Raw genomic sequence first — 18,406 nt, 5'->3', positions numbered from 1 at the left:
TTAAATTATTCCTTTGGCTGGTAGAAGAACGGAGGCAGAGGCCACTCATAAGACATGGTCTACTCCAGTTCTCAGGCTTTGCTCCTTTCTCTCCTGCCTCATCAGATTGGATCCTTCATTTTCACTTTCTTCAACATCAGCAGGTACATGTTTCATTTCTTTTTATTGTTTAATTTAGTTTTTACTTTGGTGCAGTATAGAGATCTGGCTCAAAATTTTTTCATTTCTTGATTAGTCTGTTTTCCTTTAGCTTCTATTTTGTTTGTACTTTTGTTTTTCCTGAAGATTTTTCTTGTTTCCCTGTTGGGATTGGTTTTCACTTAGGAGCAAGGGCTTTATGAGAAGCTTGCCAAGCTCCTAGGCCTCTTCTTCCCTCCCCTTCAGCTGAATGAATCTTCTGTCAGATCTAAGTTTCCAGGAAGGGTGATGCTATAGCAGTTCACACTTATGGGAACATAAGATAAACAGGGCAAGAAAATAATGGCTTCACATATTTTGATAATCCCATATATTTGTTTGTATAGTTGACTGTGGATTTCCAAGAATGTGGTGGAGGAGGAAAGGAAGGCAAAATGTAATGGACCGATTGTAAGAAATAAATTTGCAAGCTAAGAAATACGATCTTGAGGCTTTAACAAAACACACACGAGCTGATACTATAAATAGCTGTGGCTGCATGTGGAGTTCATCAAGTCAGAGGCGTGGTTCGGGCACCTTGGAAGGTAGCTGCGAGGGCAGGCATGCTCCAAGATGTGCCCTTTTCACTCAGCCTTAGAGATGTCAAGAGTTTCCGAGGGCTCTGATCTCCATGTCTGCCACACAGGGAAGTGTGGCCACACCTTGCCCTTTGCTTTGTCCTGGCTCAGAGTGACCAGCACTTGAGAACAAATGTCTGCTCTGTTGATAGATCTAACAGAGGGATTTGGAATTGGGACTGGTGGATTTGCCATCCTAATTTTTGTTCTCTGCTCTTGCTCAGAGGCCGCTTAATGTCAGGCTAAAGTTAGCAGCTGTGTATTAAAGAACAATTAAAAGATCATTGCTGATGATGAATGTCAGAAAGGAACATTTCTGGTCTTAGCCCAGCCCCCAAGTGGAGAACCTACAAGTCTTCTTACTTAACTGCAATTTTTTCTTTGAAATCCAGCTAACCTATTATCTCTCTAGATTTAAAGTCTTCTCTGAATTTCTCAGTTTAGGTCATCATTACTTTTTTGAAATTTGTTGGTCTGTAACCCTTGTGCTGTGAAGAGGGAATGGCATTTCACAGACTCGAGTTCATATTTTGGCTGAGACTCCCATTCACCTTGAATAAATACCAGCTACCATTTAGACAGGGATTACTAAATGATCAGTGATTTCTACAATACCTTCACATTTTAATTTAATTTTCTCTGCAATTGATCAATTCAATTCAGTCAGTCATGTCCGACTCTTTGCGACCCCATGGACTACAGCATGCCAGGCCTCCCTGTCCATCACCAACTCCCAGAGTTTACTCATACTCATGTCCATTGAGTTGGTGATGCCATCCAACCACCTCATCCTCTGTCATACCCTTCTCCTCCCACCTTCAATCTTTCCTAGCATGAGAGTCTTTTCGAATGAGTCAGTTCTTTGCATCAGGTGGCCAAAGTATTGGAGTTTCAGCTTTAGCATCAGTCCTTCCAATGAACATTCAGGACTGATTTTCCTTAGGATTGACTGGTTGGATCTCCTTGCAGTCCAAGGGACTCTCAAGAGTCTTCTCCAACACCACAGTTCAAAAGCATCAATTCTTTGGGACTCAGCTTTCTTTATAGTCCAACTCTCACATCCATACATGACTACTGGAAAAACCATAGCTTTGACTAGATGGACATTTGTTGGCAAAGTAATGTCTCTGTTTTTTAATATGCTGTCTGGGTTGGTCATAATTTTTCTTCCAAGGAGCAAGCATCTTTTTTTTTTTTTTGAGTGAACTGAACTTTATTTCTTCTGCTGCACTGTTCATTCATGTCTTTTGCCCATTTTTATTTATTTATTTATTTTTTAAAATTTAATTTAATTTTATTTTAACTTTACAATATTGTATTGGTTTTGCCATATATCAAAATGAATCCACCACAGGTATACATGTGTTCCCCATCCTGAACCCTCCTCCCTCCCCATACCATCCCTCTGGGTCATCCCAGTGCACCAGCCCCAAGCATCCAGTATCGTGCATTGAAACTGGACTGGTGACTCGTTTCATATATGATATTATACATGTTTCAATGCCATTCTCCCAAATCATCCCACCTTCTCCCTCTCCCACAGAGTCAAATTTAATGGCTGCAGTCACCATCTGCAGTGATTTTGGAGCCCCCCCAAAATAAAGTCTGTCACTGTTTCCATTGTTTCCCCATCTATTTTCTGTGAAGTGATGGGACCAGATGCCATGATCTTAGTTTCCTGAATGTTGAGTTTTAAGCCAACTTTTTCACTCTTCTCTTTCACTTTCATCAAGAGGCTCTTTATTTCTTCTTTGCTTTCTACCATAAGGGTGGTGTCATCTGCATTTCTGAGGTTATTGATATTTCTCCCAGCAATCTTGATTCCAGCTTGTGCTTCATCCAGCGTTTCTCATGATGTACTCTGCGTATAAGTTAAATAAGCAGGGTGACAATATACGGCCTTAACGTACTCCTTTCCTTATTCGGAACCAGTCCATTGTTCCATGTCCAGTTCTAACTGTTGCTTCCTGAGCTACATACAGATTTCTCAAGAGGAAGGTCAGGTGGTCTGGTATTCCCATCTCTTTAAGAGGGAACTGCCAAATTCAGACTTAAATTGAAGAAAGTAGGGAAAACCACTAGACCACTCAGGTATGACCTAAATCAAATCGCTTATGATTATACAGTGGGAATAAGAAATGGATTCAAGGGATTAGATATGATAGAGTGCCTGAAGAACTGCAATTGATAGGACCTCTTATTACCTTGACATGTTATGGGTGAGGAAATAGTTCAGGGAAAAGAATTTGCCTGAGATCCCATGGCTCATAGGTGACAATGCTGTCAGAAATGAATCTGAATTTTCTACCTATTGTGCTGTATTTACTCAAGGTTAACTTTTCTGAGTCTTAGTTACATCATATTTTAACTATAAATAGTTGGGCAATTGCAATGATCCAATGAGAAAGCCTGAAGTGCTAGATTCAAAACATGTGTATATGTAGTCCTTCCTTCATTAATTAGAGCTTTATCATATGTTATCATTTCTCTTCTCATGTTTAAAAACTGCATTCCTACCCAGATCCTGAATTTTCTGGATATGGTGGCTTTATCTTACGCAGATTCTACAGCTGTCACACAGCACATATAGATGGTGGGATGACTTCATTTTTGATAATTATGTTGTCTTTCTCTCCTTTTGGATATGTCTATTAGTCTGACATCATGATATACTGTCAGTCCTCTGAAATTGATGAAGCCTAACCTTGTTGATCCCATTTCTCCCCAAATGGAAGCTTGTAACTACAGTATCACCATTCCAGGGAATTAAGTACAAGGAATAATCAAACAAGTTTCTCAACAACTTCGATAATTTTCTTCAAAGATTTTTGGGACTTTAATCCTTCTGTCAGCTAAACAAAAATATTATACAATAGGCAAGAGTGGGGACTTATCCAGAGGCAGGTAAGTAAGGTATTTCTTGCCTCTCTGAGCTACTTGCCTTTAATAATGTTTGTCATTTTCGAGGGAAGTGTTTCAGCGAAAAAGAGAGATGTGGCAAGTGAAGACAGAAAAAACAGAAATGTTTGAGGCGAAGGGTAATTGATACTTGGTCCTTCACTAATCTCTGGTATTCTCCAGAGACCTGGGTAATTAGATGGTGGGAGTGCATGTGTACTGGCATGGGTGAGCACTGGGCATGGGCCTGTGACTCTCAATCCTGGCTAACATGAAAATAATCTGGGGGAGAATTTAAAAATGCCAATGCTCAGGACCAAATGAATCAGAATCTCTTGGAGTGGTGCCTAGGGAGTAGTTTTTAAAAAATCCTTCAGGTAATTTTCATGTGTATCTGGGGTTGAAACAACCAACCTTGAGAGAGGTAGCCAGACCAGGCCCAGAAATAAACCATTTTCTTGGTAATATCTCTAGGAGAAGTGATACAAGATTATAGTTAATCTTGAAATAAAGGAAAGTGGAGAATTTTAGGGGCCTGAAGAATGTGTATTTTGTGTAGTCTTTGAAATGGATACAGAAAGAAATTGTCAAGGGTCATATTAAGCCAGAGAAATCAAACTGGTTCTACTGCCAAGCTATTTTAGCTTGTTTTGAGAACCTAAAATAAGAATTCTTACTATTAACTTATTTGTACACATATGGTTTTGAGCTATGGATTTTATTAGATGGGTTCACACAATACCTCTGTCTATAATTTTGCTGTTGATTATGACTTAGCACCATCTTCAATACTGTCCTGTCTCTGGTTTGGTCTGGATCAAGTAGATTTAACTAAGTTTTACTGGATGAAGTAGATTTCAGTATACACACACATGCACGCATATGTTGGAAATGCAGAAGTTAAACTAAACTCAATTTGGGGAAATAGAGCAGACAAAGAGTTAGTAGAATGGAATCATCCCTCAGTCACTTATATTTCTTGAGCCCCTACCATGTGTCAGGCACATGATTCTGGTGTAGAGGCTAAGGATGATGAAGAGCTGGACATCTAGTAAGGAAGACAGTAGGTGGACACAGATGGCTATGTCCAAAGAGGTATTTCTAGCTGCTTCCTGGCTCGTAGTTTTGCACATATTCATTGGGCATGGTTATAGTGGGTGGGGTTGTGACTGGCTATCAGTACTGATAATTTAGACTATTCTCTGATATCTTTCATACACAGAGAACAAAGATGTCTAGAGAAAGTCTAAATGAGTTTTCAATTTGTGAGCTGCTTAGCATCAGGTTAGAGTCAGTGGCAGGTAGAGTTCGGTGCCAGGTCAATAACCCGGATTTATATGTCCATATAATAGGAATTTCTATAGGGATCATTCCTGGAAAGGAGGTCTCTCCCTGGAGAATTATAATGAGGTGGGCTTAAGTCGTCAGAGGTCCCACTGTTATCATGTCTTTAAGGTAGCCACTGAAAAAATGAAAGAAATGTAGAAACATAAAATGCTGGTGTCTGACCTTCAGTAAGAGATCTGGGAAAGGAGGAGGCAGCTTTCATTCCCACCCCCCTCCCCAAAGTGATAAGGACAGTATTCAAACTCATTTGATTTCTCCAACTCTTGGGGTTCACCAAGAAACTTTTTCCAAGGGTCTTTGGAAACAGAACTCATTCTATCTGTAATTGTTTCTGAGGAGGAAGTCATTAAGGAAGGCTTAATCTCTTAACCTTTTTGGTACTGAGCAAATCCTTAGTGAGAAATGAGGATATACTTTGTGGATGCTCTTTCGTGTGGGCAGGGGGTTACCGCAGATCATGTTTAAGGGGAAAACCTCCTGTTAAGGTGGTGTCTCCCCTAGAGCTCCTTGCCAATGGGTTTATTTGTAGAGCTACCAAGAGGACCCTCTAGACCCCTAAAGTATTGACCAGATGTGCAAGCTAATCTATTCTGGAACTAAAAGCAGGAACTTTTAAAGTAATCTACATATCTTTGTTTTATCCATTAAATAAATTTGGGATTGTTTTTATGGAAGGCAGCCATGTTTTTCTCATTCAATGCTCTTTGCAAATCTCTATTCCCCTTTAAGCTTCAACTCAATTATCACCTCTTCTGTAAAGCCTTTTCTGACCCAAATCCAGCACTGTTATTGTTTGTTGCATCTGCTCTCTCCTTGAACCTTTTGGGTTCATTCATCATGACAGTGATGACCTTGCATTGCAGTGGTTTGGGATAAGTATATCTTCTCACTTGGCTTGTATCTCCTTCCAGTTCAGTTCAGTCGCTCAGTTGTGTCTGACTCTTTGCGACCCCATGAACCGCAGCACACCAGGCATCCCTATCCATCACCATCTCCCGGAGTTCACTCAAACTCATGTCCATTGAGTCAGTGATGCCATCCAGCCATCTCATCCTCTGTCATCCCCTTCTCCTCCTGCCCTCAATCCCTCCCCTTTAAGTAAGGCTATCTATAGTATGTAGCACTGCTCAATAAATTTATGAGGGAAGAAGTATTGTTGGGGCAAATTTTGATCTAATAGAAGGATTATGGGGCTGCTCCAGTATGGCATTTCTTTGTGTTCTTGAGCAGAGAGATATTACAAAGGTAGAGATGGATTTAGGTTGTATCGGTTCAGTCATTTACTTACCACCATCATGATTTTACTCTATCTAATATTTAATCTTTTTTCCTTTAGCTTAATTCATTTCTTTTAGTTTGAAAGAAAAAAATTTAAGAAAATTCAGAAGATGTACATAACCTGCCATAAATAGAGGATAAACATCCAAATGCACTGAAATGTGAGTGCTTATCTATACGACTAGGGGTAAGTGGAGCACTCTCTGGAAACATCGCTGCAGGGCTTTCAAGAAGCCACCATTTCCTTCCTCTAAAGTATCCTTACTATTAAGTGTGTCATCAAGATTTCAGGTATATCTCCACTGCAGTACTCTACATGGCAGAACAGAGTAGACGTGCTCTCCAGCCTTTCCCCAAATACCCACCATCATCTCCCTCCATCATACAAGAGTGGACATTCTCCTCAGGGTGTTTGCTGCACAGCCTCGAAGTGACCCATTATAAATTCCTCTGAAATATTCATTTTTGTCTTGACAGTCATAAAAACTCTGTTTCCACATCAAAGTACATTTTGTAATTATTTTCATACAAAAATAAATGTTCCTCCAAATATTTGAGTAAGTTGATGATCTTGGATGCTGTTTATTGGTGATTTTGAGTGAAAACAATTACGCAGTACATACCTTGAGAAACATGGTCTTGAGAAAAACACAGTATTTTATTAGATGGTCTCCAACATGTGGTTTGGTAAGAGATTTCCCACTGAATGACATTGAAACTGAGATCCCAAGAGACTGAGATCTGTACAAAACTCTAGAAAAAATTTACCTACTGATACAGTAAGATGTGAGAAACAGTGGTGGTTATCTAGATCATCCTGGGTCAGACTTAAAACTTATTTATTGAAAATTAACTCTGGAGGTGGTTGATAACTAGTTTTTATCTGAATGGCAAAGGTCAATGAGTCCCTCTTCATATTATAGGAAGATGTTATTTATTCTCATTAACTTTGGTCACTCTCATCCAGGCCCCATTGATGACATACAGCAGGACAGGGTGTGGGCAGCTCAGGGCTATTAAAGTACATATCCTTTCCCCATTGAAAGTATCCACATATTCTGTGAATAGTGTGTAATAGTAGTTAGAGACTACGTAGAGGTTTTTCCATTCATCAGTTAACTTCAGTATAGTAGTTGGGAGCTCTGACCTAGACTTTTTCTATATGGTTCAACTTATTGAATAATAACTATGTGACGCAAGTCCATTCTGAATTAGGGTAGAGCTGGAAATTGGAATTTGACTGGTAGATGTTTATTTTTTGGCTGATCTGGTTCTCATTTCTAAATTTAGAAAAAGGAAAGAACTCTTGGCTTTAATGCAATATCCTGTTTCTGTACTTACTGCTAGTGGAGTTGGCTGGCAGGTTGATTAAACATCTTCATTTAGCTGGTAGGAGACTTGTAATACTGCCGAGAAGAATAAGCCCCCAAGGGGAAAAGCAAAAACTGGATGGGAGTCCATTTTAATGTTTCAGACTTGGCTTCAAATGAAACTGTCTACATGGTCTTTCTTATTTAACAGGAATTTCAGGAGTTTTATTAATAGTAGTTTTAGATGATAGGATTAAGAAAGCTTTAATTATTTTAATGTAACATGCTCAGTCTTACCTCATGGAGGGGGTGTGTGTGTGTGTGTGTTTGTGTCTCTCTCTCTCTCTGTATATGTTTGGAAGGGAACCAGTGGCCATTTAGAGTAGTTTTGTCAATGGCAGTATTGTTGGTCAAGTTCCAGGGAGTGAGATTTGGTAGTAACTGACGTTTGGGCTGAAGAAAATTAATCCATGTACTATTTGCTAGTCTCAAATAAGAGCCATTAGCAGCTTACCCTCAAAAGCAGTAGAGACTGGGGCCCATCATGGTGAAGAGTGATTTGTCTATTCCTCATTTGATGACCAGAGACACTAGTGAGAGATAAAGTCAGGAGGTCTGCTCTGACTCTCCATCAGGCCTCTGGTCCATTTCTTTCCATTTCTTTCAGTCTAAACTTAGATGTTGGGAACCCAAGAACACAGACACCAATGTTCCATTGTCAATCTGCTTTGAGTAAAAATAGATGTTACACGATAGAGGACAGAAATGGTATGGACCTAACAGAAGCAGAAGATATTAAGAAGAGGTGGCAAAAATACACAGAAGAACTGTACAAAAAAGATCCTCATGACCATGATAATCGCGATGGTGTGATCACTCATCTAGAGCCAGACATCCTGGAATGTGAAGTCAAGTGGGCCTTAGAAAGGATCACTACAAACAAAGCTAGTGGAGGTGAAGGAATTCCAGTGGAGCTATTTCAAATCCTGAAAGATGATGCTGTGAAAGTGCTGCACTCAATATGTCAGCAAATTTGGAAAACTCAGCAGTGGCCACAGGACTTGAAAAGGTCAGTTTTCATTCCAATCCCAAAGAAAGACAATGCCAAAGAATGCTCAAACTACCACACAATTGTACTCATCTCACACACTAGTAAAGTAATGCTCAAAATTCTCCAAGCCAGGCTTCAGCAATACATGAACCGTGAACTTCCAGATGTTCAAGCTGGTTTTAGAAAAGGCAGAGGAACCAGAGACCAAACTGCCAACATCTGCTGGATCATGGAAAAAGCAAGAGAGTTCCAGAAAAACATCTATTTCTGCTTTATTGACTATGCCAAAGCCTTTGATTGTGTGGATCACAATAAACTGTGGAAAATTCTGAAAGAGATGGGAATCCCAGACCACCTGACCTGCCTCTTGAGAAACCTATATGCAGGTCAGGAAGTAACAGTTAGAACTGGACATGAAACAACAGACTGATTCCAAATAGGAAAAGGAATGCGTCAAGGCTGTATACTGTCACCCTGCTTATTTAACTTATATGCAGAGTACATCATGAGAAACGCTGGACTGGAAGAAACACAAGCTGGAATCAAGATTGCTGGGAGAAATATCAAAAACCTCAGATATGCAGATGACACCACCCTTATCGCAGAAAGTGAAGAGGCACTAAAAAGCCTCTTGATGAAGGTGAAAGTGGAGAGTGAAAAACTTGGCTTAAAGCTCAACATTCAGAAAACGAAGATCATGGCATCTGGTCCCATCACTTCATGGAAATGGATGGGGAAACAGTGGAAACAGTGTCAGACTTTATTTTTCTGGGCTCCAAAATCACTGCAGATGGTAACTGCAGCCATGAAATTAAAAGACGCTTACTCCTTGGAAGGAAAGTTATGACCAACCTAGACAGCATATTCAAAAGCAGAGACATTACTTTGCCAACAAATGTCCATCTAGTTAAGGCTATGGTTTTTCCAGTGGTCATCTATGGATGTGAGAGTTGGACTGTGAAGAAAGCTGAGTGCTGAAGAACTGATGCTTTTGAACTGTGGTGTTGGAGAAGACTCTTGAGAGTCCCTTGGACTGTAAGGAGATCCAACCAGTCCATTCTGAAGGAGATCAGCCCTGGGTGTTCTTTGGAAGGAATGATGCTAAAGCTCAAACTCCAGTACTTTGGCCACCTCATGCAAAGAGTTGACTCATTGGAAAAGACTCTGATGCTGGGAGGGATTGGGGGCAGGAGGAGAAGGGGACGACAGAGGATGAGATGGCTGGATGGCATCACCGACTCGATGGACGTAAGTTTGAGTGAACTCCGGGAGTTGGTGATGGACAGGGAGGACACGGAGGTGCTGCGATTCATGGGGTCACAAAGAGTCGGACACTACTGAGCGACTGAGCTGGAGTGAGATGTTACACACCTACTGAGCCTTGTTTCTTGACAACATTTGATTTGTAATCCTGAGAAGATAGCCACAACTGCTAGAGATGTCTCTCCTCTGCCTCTCTTCCACTGGTCTAAGGCAGGTATGGAGGTGAAGAGCTGTGAGTTTCTGTGGCCCACTCTGATTTTTGATGAGTCCTTTCTCCATCTTGCTCAGGGGAAAGAAGAGGAGTCAAACAGGGAATGTCACACTCTGCCCCCGGTCCAAACTTCCTCAACAGCCAGAGAGAAACAGGGGGCAGGAATCTATGAGGATTTGGAATTGGCAGACACTTCTGCATTTCTAAAAAGGGTGGGTCAGACAACTTATAGGAAACAGAACTCTTCCTACAAATGCCTGGAGACAATGCATATTCCTGCTTCTGTTTACCCAGGCCCTTGTCAGGCTGGCACATGCATCAGTAACATGGTAGGCTGGCTTCTGAGCTCTGCTCCTCGCAGGGTATGACCGCTGGCACTCACACAAGCTCACCTCTCTTAGCTTCTGTTTCCTCATAAAAGAGAGTATTGGATACTTTTCTAAGGATACTTTTAACTCAAATTCTATGATGTGACTGAATTGTGAGATGGGAAAAGGAAGGTGTCCATAGATGGAGGATCTTGGAATGAAAATACAAATCTCTTAGTTCAATTCAGGTCTCTTCATTTTTGCCTTTGATTATACTCAATACATTTTCTCCTTTGCTTTTCACTTCTCTTCTTTTCACAGCTATTTGTAAGGCCTCCCCAGATAGCCATTTTGCTTTTTTGCATTTCTTTCCCATGGAGATGGTCTTGATCCCTGTCTCCTGTACAATGTCATGAACCTCAGTCCATAGTTCCTCAGGCACTCTATCAATCAGATCTAGGCCCTTAAATCTATTCCCCACTTCCACTGTATAATCATAAGGGATTTGATTTAGGTCATACCTGAATGATCTAGTGGTTTTCCCTACTTTCTTCAACTTAAGTCTGAATTTGGCAATAAGGAGCTCATGATCTGAGCCACAGTCAGCTCCTGGTTTTGTTTTTGCTGACTCTATAGAGCTTCTCCATCTTTGGCTGCAAAGAATATAATCAATCTGATTTTGATGTTGACCATCTGGTAATGTCCATGTGTAGAGTCTTCTCTTGTGTTGTTGGAAGAGGGTGTTTGCTATGACCAGTGTGTTCTCTTTGCAAAACTCTATTAGTCTTTTCCCTGCTTCATTCCATATTCCAAGGCCAAATTTGCATGTTACTCCAGGTGTTCCTTGACTTCCTACTTTTGCATTCCATTCCCCTACAATGAAAAGGACATCTTTTTTGGGTGTTAGTTCTAAAAGGTCTTGCAGGTCTTCATAGAACTATTCAACTTCAGCTTCTTCAGCATTACTGGTTGGGGCATAGACTTGGATTACTGTGATATTGAATGGTTTGCCTTGGAAAGAAACAGAGATCATTCTGTCATTTTTTAGATTGCATCCAAGTACTGCATTTTGGACTCTTTTGTTGACCATTATGGCTACTCCATTTCTTCTAAGAATAGCAAGAAGAGATAAGAAAGCATTCCTCAGTGATCAATGCAAAGAAATAGAAGAAAACAACAGAATGGGAAAGACTAGAGATCTCTTCAAGAAAATTAGAGATACCAAGGGAACATTTCATGCAAACATGGGCTCGATAAAGGACAGAAATGGTATGGGCCTAACAGAAGCAAAAGATATTAAGAAGAGGTGGCAAGAATAAACAGAAGAACTGTACAAAAAAATTCTTCACGACCAAGATAATCATGATGGTGTGATCACTGACCTAGAACCAGACCTCCTGGAATGTGAAGTCAAGTGGGCCTTAGAAAGCATCACTATGAACAAAGCTAGTGGAGGTGATGGAATTCCAGGGGAGCTATTTCAAATCCTGAAAGATGATGCTGTGAAAGTGCTACACTCAATATGTCAGTAAATTTGGAAAACTCAGCAGTGGTCACAGGACTGGAAAAGGTCAGCTTTCATTCCAATCCCAAAGAAAGGCAATGCCAAAGAATGCTCAAACTGCCACACAATTGCACTCATCTCGTATGTTAGTAAAGTAATGCTCAAAATTCTCCAAGCCAGGCTTCAGCAATACATGAACCGTGAACTTCCTGATGTTCAAGCTGGTTTTAGAAAAGGCAGAAGAACCAGTGATTAAATTGCCAATATCTGCTGGATCATGGAAAAAGCAAGAGAGTTCCAGAAAAACATCTATTTCTGCTTTATTGACTATGCCAAAGCCTTTGACTGTGTGGGTTACAATAAATTGTGGAAAATTCTCAAAGAGATGGGAATACCAGACCACCTGACCTGCCTCTTGAGAAACCTGTATGCAGGTCAGGAAGCAACAGTTAGAACTGGACATGGAACAACAGACTGGTTCCAAATAGGAAAAGGAGTACATCAAGGCTGTATATTGTCAACCTGCTTATTTAACTTATATGCAGAGTACATCATGAGAAACACTGGGCTGGAAGAAGCACAAGCTGGAATCAAGATTGCTGGGAGAAATATCAATAACCTCAGATATGCAGATGACACCACCCTTATGGCAGAAAGTGAAGAAGAAGTAAAGAGCCTCTTGATGAAAGTGAAAGTGGAGACTGAAAAAGTTGGCTTAAAGGTCAACATTCAGAAAACTATGATCATGCATCTGGTTCCATCACTTCATGGGAAATAGATGGGGAAACAGTGGAAACAGTGTCAGACTTTATTTTTTGGGCTCCCAAATCACTGCAGATGGTGATTGCAGCCATGAAATTAAAAGATGCTTACTCCTTGGAAAGAAAGTTATGACCAACCTAGATAGCATATTAAAAAGCAGAGATATTACTTTGTCAACAAAGGTCCATCTATTCAAGGCTATGGTTTTTCCAGTGGTCATGTATGGAAGTGGGAGTTGGAATGTGAAGAAAGCTGAGAGCAGAAGAATTGATGCTTTTGAACTGTGGTGTTGGAGAAGACTTTTGAGAGTCCCTTGGACTGCAAGGAGATCCAACCAGTCCATTCTAAAGGAGATAAGTCCTGGGTGTTCATTAGAAGGACTGATGTTGAAGCTGAAACTCTAGTACTTTGGCCACCTCATGTGAAGAGTTGACTCATTGGAAATACCCTGATGCTGGGAGGGATTGGGGGCTAGAGGAGAAGGAGACGACAGAGGATGAGACGGCTGGATGGCATCTCTGAATCAATGGATATGAGTTTGGGTAAACTCCGGGAGTTGGTGATGGACAGGAAGGCCTGGCGTGCTGCGATTCATGGGGTGGCAAAGAGTCGGACACGACTGAGTGACTGAACTGAACTGAACTGAATGCATGTACACAGAATCTAGCAAAATGGTACTGAAGAATTTACTTCCAGAGCAGCAATGGAGAAACAGACATAGAGAATAGACTTGTGGACATGGGGAGAGGGGAGGAGGGAGTGAGATGCATGGAGAGACAACATGAAAACTTACATTACCGTATGTAAAATAGCCAATGGGAATTTGCTGTATAGCTCAGGAAACTCAAACTGGGGCTCTGTATCAATCTAGAAGGGTGGGATGGGGTGGGACATGGGAGGGAGGTGCAAAAGGGAGGGGATATACATATATACCTATGGCTGATTCATATTGAGGTTTGACGGAAAACAACAAAATTCTGTAAAGCAATTATCCTTCAATAAAAAACAAATTTAAAAAAAGGATTAAAGACCTAAATGTAAGACTGGATACTATAAAACTCCTAGAGGAAAACAAGGCAGAACACTCCATCATAAATTGCAGCTATATCTTTTTGGATTCATCTCTCAGAGTAATGAAATAAAAACAAAAATAACCAAATGGAACCTAATTAAATTTATAAACCTTTGCACAGCAAAGGGAACCATACACAAAATGAAAAGACAACTGTCATAATGGGAGACAATATTCATAAATGATGCAACCAACAAGATATTATTCTCCAAAATATACAAACAGCTCACACAGCTCAATATCAAAAAACCAAACAACTCAATCAAAAAATGGGCAGAAGAGCTAAGTAGACTTTTCTCCAAAGAAGACATATGGATGGCCAAAAGCCACATGAAAACATGTTCAACATCACCAATTATTAGAGAAATACAAATAAAAGCTACAGTTAAGTATCACTTCACATCAGTTGGAATGGCCATCATCAAAAATCTACAAAAAATAAACAGTGGAGAGGGTGTAGAGAAAAGGGACCCCTCCCACAATATCAGTGGGAATGTAAACCATTACAGCCACTATGGAGAACAATATGGAGGCTCCTTACAAAACAGAGCTACCATGTGTATCCAGCAATCCCATTCCTGTGCCTATACATAGAGAAAACCATATTTCAAAAATACATGCACTCCAATATTCATTGTAGTACTATTAATAATAGCCAAAACATGGAAGCAACCTGAATGTCAGCCAAAAGATGAATGGATAAAGAAGATGTGGTACATATATACAATGGAATATTACTCAGCTATAAAATAGAATGTCATTTGCAGCAACATGGATAAGCCTAGAGATTCACTTACTAAGTCAAGTAAACAAGAGAGACAAAGACAAATATCATGTGATATCACTTACATGTGGAATCTAAACAAAATGATACAAATCAACTTCTATACAAAACACAAATAGACCCACAGACATAGGAAACTTATGGCTGCCAAAGTAAAAGTCAGGGCAGAGAAGGAAAACCAGGAATTTGGGATTAACATATATATTTTACTATATATAAAAGAGATAAACAACAAGGATATACTGAATATCACAGGGAACCATACCCAGTATTTTGTAATAAACTATAATGGAAAAGAATATATATGATCACTTTGCTATACACCTGGAATTAACACACTGTAAATCAACTACAATAAAAAATGAAAAAGAATATCACTGATGCTTCTCAGAGCAGCAATATGAAAAAGCAACAACTTTCTATGTGTTCTTCACATTCCCTAAAGCTGTGCAGGTGAGAGATAAGGGGACACTACAGACTGGTGCAAGTTGTTCCCTCTTGCCACCCACCAATTCCAGAGCTCTCTCTACCTCCTGAGTCTTATCCCTTCCTTGAGGCTGACTCCCTAGTCCCCGCTTCTGTGGATGTTTCCTTGGTTACTCTTGTCAAAAGAACCCTCTTCCATGTCTGGAGTCCTATCATCTTTTCTCTCTGAATCTACTTTTCACTTACATTATTTCAAATTGCTCTTGGTATTTATATATCAAAGATGCTTACTCCTTGGAAGGAAAGTTATGACCAACCTAGATAGCATATTGAAAAGCAGAGACATTACTTTGCCAACAAAGGTCCGTCTAGTCAAGGCTATGGTTTTTTCAGTGGTCATGTATGGATGTGACAGTTGGACTGTGAAGAAAGCTGACAGCCGAAGAATTGATGCTTTTGAAATGTGGTGCTGGAGAAGACTCTTGAGAGTCCCTTGACTGCAAGGAGACCCAACCAGTCCATTCTGAAGGAGATCAGCCCTGGGTGATCTTTGGAAGGAATGATGCTAAAGCTGAAACTCCAGTACTTTGGCCACCTCATGCGAAAGGTTGACTCATTGGAAAAGACTCTGATGCTGGGAGGGATTGGGGGCAGGAGGAGAAGGGGAAGACAGAGGATAAGATGGCTGGATGGCATCATTGACTCAATGGACATGAGTCTGAGTGAACTCCAAGAGTTGGTGATGGACAGGGAGGCCTGGCATGCTGCGATTCATGGGGTCGCAAAGAGTCGGACATGACTGAGCGATTGAACTGAACCGAAAAGACGCTTACTCCTTGGAAGGAAAGTTATGACCAACCTAGATAGCATATTAAAAAGCAGAGATATTACTTTGCCAACAAAGGTCTGTCTAGTCAAGGCTATGGTTTTACCAGTGGTCATGTATGGATGTGAGAGTTGGACTGTAAAGAAAGCTGAGCGCTGAAGAATTGATGCTTTTGAACTGTGGTGTTGGAGAAGACTCTTGAGAGTCCCTTGGACTGCAAGGAGATCCAACCAGTCCATCCTAAAGGAGATCAGTCCTGGATGTTCATTGGAAGGACTGATGCTACAGCTGAACCTCCAATATTTTGGCCACCTCATGCGAAAAGTTGACTCATTGGAAAAGACCCTGACGCTGGGAGGGATTGGGGGCAGGAAGAGAAGGGGATGACAGAGGATGAGATGGCTGAATGGCATCATGGTTCAATGGATGTGAGTTTGAGTGAACTCTGGGAGTCGGTGATGGACAGGGAGGCCTGGCGTTGCTGTGATTCATAGGGTCGCAAAGAGTCGGACATGACTGAGCAACTGAACTGAGCTGAAACATAGCAAGCCTTCCCCTTGTGGGCAGAATCCATGGTAAGAAATAATTTTCCATTTTTCATCTGTTTCCATAGCAGGGCTGTCTTGTCACATCCTTACTACTCTTAATTATTACTAAATTTTCACTACAGTTCATCACTTTGCTTCTTTTGATCATAGCATAGATGAGCCTTCTAAATATGCATTTGTATTACTTTTAGAAAGATTATTTTTCTCTTCTCTTTACATGTAAAAATGAGGCTATGTTTTCCTTTGCTTTTTAGACGCCTCCCTGAGGTCTCGAAGATTTAGCCCTAAGCTCTCCTCCAGGACTTTTTAAAGTGAGTAACATATTAGTCTCTTAATAATGAGAAATTTTCTTTAAATGAACATCATAAACCCTTGATTCCTTTCCATACACCAGGCTTCATCACTATAGTTCAAGTATTCCAGAAAAATGAAAGTATCAGTCTTACAAATCAATCTCCATTTGACCTATTCTCTACAGTCAAAACCAAACACCTCCCTTAAATGGTCTGCATTCCTCTGAAGCTAAATGATACCAAAAAATGTCAGAAACACCCTTGCATTTGAGTCACCCAAGTCTCCCTCTGCTACTATGGGCTGATTCAGCAGATTGGCTCCTGGTGGCGGGCACTGGTTTCCCAGCTCGTTTATGGCCTATTTAAAAACAGACGGAGGCACCTCCACGGCGGATTTGTCAAAGGCCAAGGACATTTTTTCAGCATAGACTCCGAGCTTGTTGCCACATAAACACATAGAAGGATTTCACTTTAGCTTCCCCAGGTTTTTGGATTGACAACAAATGGTAAGAGGAATACAGAAGCCAATAAGTCAGCCTGGGGCAGCTAGAAGCCCAGGAGGAAGCTGAGAGTTACTGGCTCCAGCTCCACGCTCAGGGTGAGGCTGTGAGCAAGCCTCAGCTGTGAAAGAATGTCTGGAAAACCTCTCTGCTGGACATTCCACCAGTAGACTCCGAGGCTGGATGATGTAGGAGTGAAGAGAATTTGCCTTGGATTCCCTGTGTTTAGTGAGTATTTCTCACCTCTAGCTCCCCAGTGAAATCACCTGTGAGGTTGTCAAAAGCTGCCAGTGTCTGGGCCACACCCCAAGCATGGGTGTTTTGAAAAAATCTCTAGGGGATTCAATACATGCAGCCAGGATGGAGAACCACTGACTATTGAGAGTGACAAGTCAGATTTTCTTCTGAACATCTTGACTGAGATTTTTCCTTTCACTTCTATAGAAGACGTTTTAGGGTACATGTTAATTGTTTATAACTCTCCATTATTTCCCTAACTCCTATCCTCAGATAGCCCCTTCAGGACTTAAAATAGTGATTTCTAACTATTTATCTACACACACACACACACACACACACACACACACACACATGAAACTTACATATAATTTGTGTAAGGTTTCACCAGCACAAAGCTTACCTTGACTTCAATAAACCATCTTTTCTGTCTCAGATAGTTCAGCAGTTAGTGGTAGCAGTATGTTGGGTTCTCTAATGGAAACTAAACATCAGCAGACTTATTTCTAACCTGAACTCTACTATGTGATATTGGGTAAGTCTTGTATTTTCTCTTTGAGCCATGGTTTCCTTACCTGTGAAATGAAGGCATAAGGGCAGGTGTCCTCCAGGTGATTTTCAGCTCTAGTGTCCTTTGGTAACATTCGTATTCACTGCTAAACATCATAGAGCAAGACCTACAGAAGAAAAGGAAGCTCTTTTTCACATATGTGCTGGAGCTAACCTCTTGCCTAATTTTTAGGAACTGTCTTCAGAGTTATTGCATTAAGAGATCAAGGCCTACCTTTCAACTACCTGGATGCTTGTCCCAGCTCTGCCTATAAACCTTCTGGGAAAGACTAATTAAAAAATTTCCTACCGGTATAAAATGAGTAAGCTTCCTTTAGAGTGCTAGGGCTTTGCTTCCCAATGCGTGTCCCATGGAACACTAGTCTCACAAGTTAGGCCTTGATAAAAAGGAACCGGGGTCCAATACATTTGAGAAATGGGGGACAATCTAGCCCTCCTCTTCATGATTCAAAATACATATTAG

The 18,406-nt window shown here is 40.7% G+C and overlaps 1 long non-coding RNA gene across 3 annotated transcripts in view; it reads right to left on the bottom strand.

The window, feature by feature from the left end:
- LOC147364780 (uncharacterized) overlaps positions 1–18,406 on the bottom strand; it is a 72,072-nt gene that overhangs the window by 17,068 nt on the left and 36,598 nt on the right. For all 3 annotated transcript variants that reach the window (XR_015133707.1, XR_015133706.1, XR_015133708.1), the window contains exon 2: positions 17,949–18,050. This is a non-coding gene — a long non-coding RNA (uncharacterized LOC147364780). The remainder of the gene's footprint in view (positions 1–17,948; positions 18,051–18,406) is intronic.

Source organism: Bos grunniens, chromosome 10 (assembly GCF_055505025.1).
Source record: "Bos grunniens cultivar Pamir isolate PY7600 chromosome 10, Bosgru_T2T1.0, whole genome shotgun sequence".
NCBI lineage: Eukaryota > Metazoa > Chordata > Mammalia > Artiodactyla > Bovidae > Bos > Bos grunniens.
This window is presented reverse-complemented; position numbering and strand designations above follow the sequence as displayed.